Consider the following 4457-nt stretch of genomic DNA (forward strand, 5'->3'; position numbering starts at 1 on the left):
CTATCTGTACCAGTGTACCTCCTCTGCTCTAGCTGGATTTGTAAGGTAGAATTGGGATCATGATAGTTGGCGGGAGGAAGTATTTAAGAATTAGAGGAAAGTTGTATGTTTCATTGTTGCTACACTGCATGCTGACTGACTTCTCCCCCCTCCCCTGAGAACCCCTCTGCAAGGGGGTGTCCCATTACCCACAGATAGACTTTGGCTCTCCACTCTGCACACCTCCTCATTGACAATGATATGATTTTTTGTTCTTTGATGCCTGATACCTGATCCTTTCGGCACCTCATGGTCACACAGGCTGGTGGGCTTCCATGTGGGCTTTGTTGCTTCTTAGCTAGATGGCTGCTTGTTTACCTTCAAGACTTTAAGACCCCCAGAAGCTACATCTTTTGATAGCTGACCTTGGAGTTGACTGGCTACCACCAAGCTATAATAACTACATCATACTGGGTGTCTACACTGGCAAAGCCTTCAACCAACTAAAATGTCCATAAACATATTCTCTCTGGTGGCTTGCCTATTTTCTCTATTAAAAGTTACATTTCAAGAACAGAAAGTCTTAACTTTAATGTAGTGTAATTAATAAAAATTCTTTTCTCCAAGGTAGGTGTTTTTTTTTTGTTTGTTTTTTTTTTAAGATTTCTCTCTCTCTCTCTCTCTCTCATTTTTTTAAGATCATTTTATTGGGGGCTCTTACAGCTCTTATAACAAGCCATACAATTGAATCAAGCAGATTTGTTCATATGTTCCCGTCATTATTTTCTAAACATTTGCTTTCTATTTGAACCCTTTTTATCAGCTCCTCTTTTTACCCTCCCCCTCCAACCCTCATAACACCTTGATAAATTATAAATTATTATTATTTTCATATCTTATACCCACCGCTGTCTCCCTTTCCCCATGGTCTCTTCCTCAATCCTCTTCCCACCTTCCGCTTTCCTCTTGTTTTGGTTCCTGAGGGGTTTATCTCACCTGGATTCCAAGTGTCCTGAGCTCTTATCTATATCTATGTACATGCTTCAGCCGAGCTTGCAGTGAAAGGGAGGATTTGGGTCATGATAGTGGGGGGGGGGGGGTGAGGAAGCCTCAAGGAACCAGAGGAATATTGTGTATTACATTGGTGCTATACTTCACCCTGGTGACTCATCCCTTCCTTGCAACCTTTCTGTGAGGGGATGTCCCATTGTCTACAGCTGGGTTTAAGGTTTCTGCTCTGACCTCCCTTCATTCTCAACAATATTTGTTTGTTTGGTTTGTGTCTTCTAATACCTGTTATCTGACCCCATAGATACCTCATGATCACACAGAGTGGTGTGCTCTTTCTGTGTGGGCTTGTTGCTTCTCTGCTAGGTGGTCACTTGTTTAACGTCAAGCCTGTAAGACCCCAGAGGCTGCATCTTTTGATATCCGGGCACCAGCTTTCTTCGCCACATTTTCTTGTGCACACATTTTGTCTTCAGCAATCGTGCCAAGAGCCTGAGCATTACAGGAGGGCTTGAGCGGAGGCTCAAAGTCCATCCACTGCCTCGATGTGTTGCCATATAAATAAACGTGCATGGGCCAATGCCTCTACTTTTATGAATTAATGTGTTTACATAAGTGTACACCTGTGCTTATACCTTTATCCACAGCTTTGCTTCCTAGATCTTTCCTCTGTTTTCTTTTACCTTCCTCCTTTCCCACCACCACACTCATCCTTCTTTGGCCTCTTAGTACTTCCTCTCAGGTAGATTGCTGCGGCTCCAACACCCCCAGGATCTCTACGCCCTCCTCATTGTTGATTTTAATTCCCCAGTTGGTCCGCTATCCATGGTGTTGTTTGCTCAAGCCCCCCTTCCCCCACCTCCTCCTCCCTGCAAGTCCCTCCAGAACGTTCAGTCTCATTGCTTTCTCCTTGGGCTTGCTTCCCATGCCTATTGCAAATAGGCAGGGATACCAACAATAATGTAGACAATACAAAAAGAAAACTAAAAAATGGAATAAAAAGAAAAAAAGACGAATACACACTCATATAATAACTAGCAAAACAAAAAAACAAAAACCAAAAGAAGCATAGATAATTCCAGGTCTGTCTACTGACCTTTATGACTACCACCTCAGCAGTCCTGGGGGATTGCGGGAAGTGCCCCTCCCAACCTAAAGTCTATTTGGAGGCCTTCTCAGGGCATTGTGGTTTTTCTTTGCTCCCGTTGCTTATCTGTTATGTTCCCTTCTTAATTCACCCCACTGTCGGGGGTAGGAGGGGGGAGTTCAGACTGGACTCACTTAAGGTACTTTTTGTGTGCTGCTTAAAAAACTTTACCTAGACTTTACTATAGTCTCATAAGCTATTTATTGGAATACTTATTATTTTATTTCCCATCATCCTTAGACCTATAATCATCCTGGGATTCACTTTTCATCTATGATGGGAGATGTGTGTGTGTGTGTGTATTTATATCTTCCACTTCGATTACTCATCAGGAACATCTTATTCTACTGGTTTTAAATAACATTGGACAAATGGAGCAAAACCTCAGAAAAATATTCTTCCCCATTACCTGTATATCTTTATTTGGGGAGATAAATGTACAAGATTTCTCTCAATTTTTTAAAAAAAATTATTTTTGAGTGTGTGCTAATGGAGACTATTAGATACCTTTTAATGGGCCTAAGTCAAGACCACCGCAAGTTTCTACTGTGGCCTTGGATTATTGCCATAGTCTTGAGAAAGCAAAGTAAATTGGTTTCTGTTTGTGCTTTTGGATTTTTATTTTTGGAGTAATTGTCAGGAAACAGAAAGGATAATGCTTAATGCCAAGTTTCCTTCCTTGGTTAAAGAGGGCTTTGTTTTGCTGGAAAAGTCTGGGCTTCCATAGGGAGAAAACAAAACAAAAACCCATGCAGAGGTGTCACGGATCCATTTATGTTTCCACTTCACGAAGATACACGTTTCTTAGATGAGTGATGAAATCATGGATATGCATCTTACAAGTCCTGAGTTCTGAGGTTCAAAGAAATGGCACAGTTGGCTTTGATGCCAAGAGAGACAACTCATGAAGTTTTAGAGTTGAAGGATGATTGTGTATTTCACTAAAATATGCTTCTATGTAATCTGTTCTTAGTCCAAAAGCTCTGCCGAAATCAGCTCACCTGGGGTGACCCTGCTGATATTTGAGAATATAAGTAACAGCCTCCAGCAGCGTAGCAACACACAAGCCACCACAGTATAAGAAACTAACAGAATTGTGGTGTTCCTTTTCCTGACCATTCTAGTGAAGAGACTAACTACATTTCTGAGGAATTTGCCACTGAAAACCGTTTACACAGCGTCAAAACATTGTCAGATACTGAAAACCTCCCGAAGAGTGACAACATTGTCAGAGGTCATGCCAGAAGATGGGCCTTTCCTTCAGGAAGGCACTCAAAATGTGACGGAGAAAGAGCAGCCTTTCTCTAAGTGGGCTCAACCATTATGACATGGATGGAATAAATCCCGGGGGACTAAAGCCTTCAGGACCTTCACTTACTGATGAGGCGGAAGAAATGGGGCGCTGAAGACGGCAGCATATGTGCAAATGCGCTTGACACACTGGAGGAGTGTATGGATTGTGTTAAGAGATGTAAGAGCCCCCAATAAAAGTATTTTTTTAAAAAAGGTAGTTTACTCTGTCCTATCAGGTTGCTAGGAGTCAGAAATGACTCCATGGCACTGATTTGAGTTTATAATGTCAAACTGGATTGATGTACCAATGCTTTCCATAAATATTTTTAAACGGAGATATATGTGAATCTTACTGATCCCAATACTGATTCTTGATATAAGGTATTCAACAGATAGTTTTTCCTCTTAGAAAGGAATAAATGAATCACAAAAACCATAAGATATGTTTTGTAACAGCCAAATTAACCTCCCCCTCCTTTTTTTCCTTCTTCAAGTAAGTAGAAGGTAATCAGGGAATAATACAAGCATAGTCTATTTTAAATGCAGGAAGGCATTTGGCAGGTATCCTATAATATCCTTGAGGATTTGATGATGAAAGATGTTCCTGATAATAATATTAAGTGAAATTAAGATCCAAGGCTGGCCAAGTAAATGAAGCAGGGCTCTATCCTTGGCCTTATCTGCTTTATATTTTTATAAGTGACTTGACTGAAGACATCTGATAGCACACATTTATCTTGTGAAAGTGGCCGAAGAGAAGAAGCATTATAACCAGTCACATTACGACCGACTACATGATCGTAATGCACTGTAATACTGGGGCAAAACCAAGCATTTAAGTGAAAAGAGGAAAAGAACATATATGATGGTATTTTGTTTGCAAATGTAATTAAACAAATCTGATGTGTGTACAGCTAGCTGAAATGTCTTAAAAGAGTCGAGAGTTTTGGCTGATCTAAAATGTATCATAATTATAAATGTAATATAATCGCTGAAAAGCTAAAAGTATTAGAATGCTACAAGGAAACTC

Source organism: Tenrec ecaudatus, chromosome 9 (genome assembly GCF_050624435.1).
Source record: "Tenrec ecaudatus isolate mTenEca1 chromosome 9, mTenEca1.hap1, whole genome shotgun sequence".
In the NCBI taxonomy this organism is placed as follows: domain Eukaryota; kingdom Metazoa; phylum Chordata; class Mammalia; order Afrosoricida; family Tenrecidae; genus Tenrec; species Tenrec ecaudatus.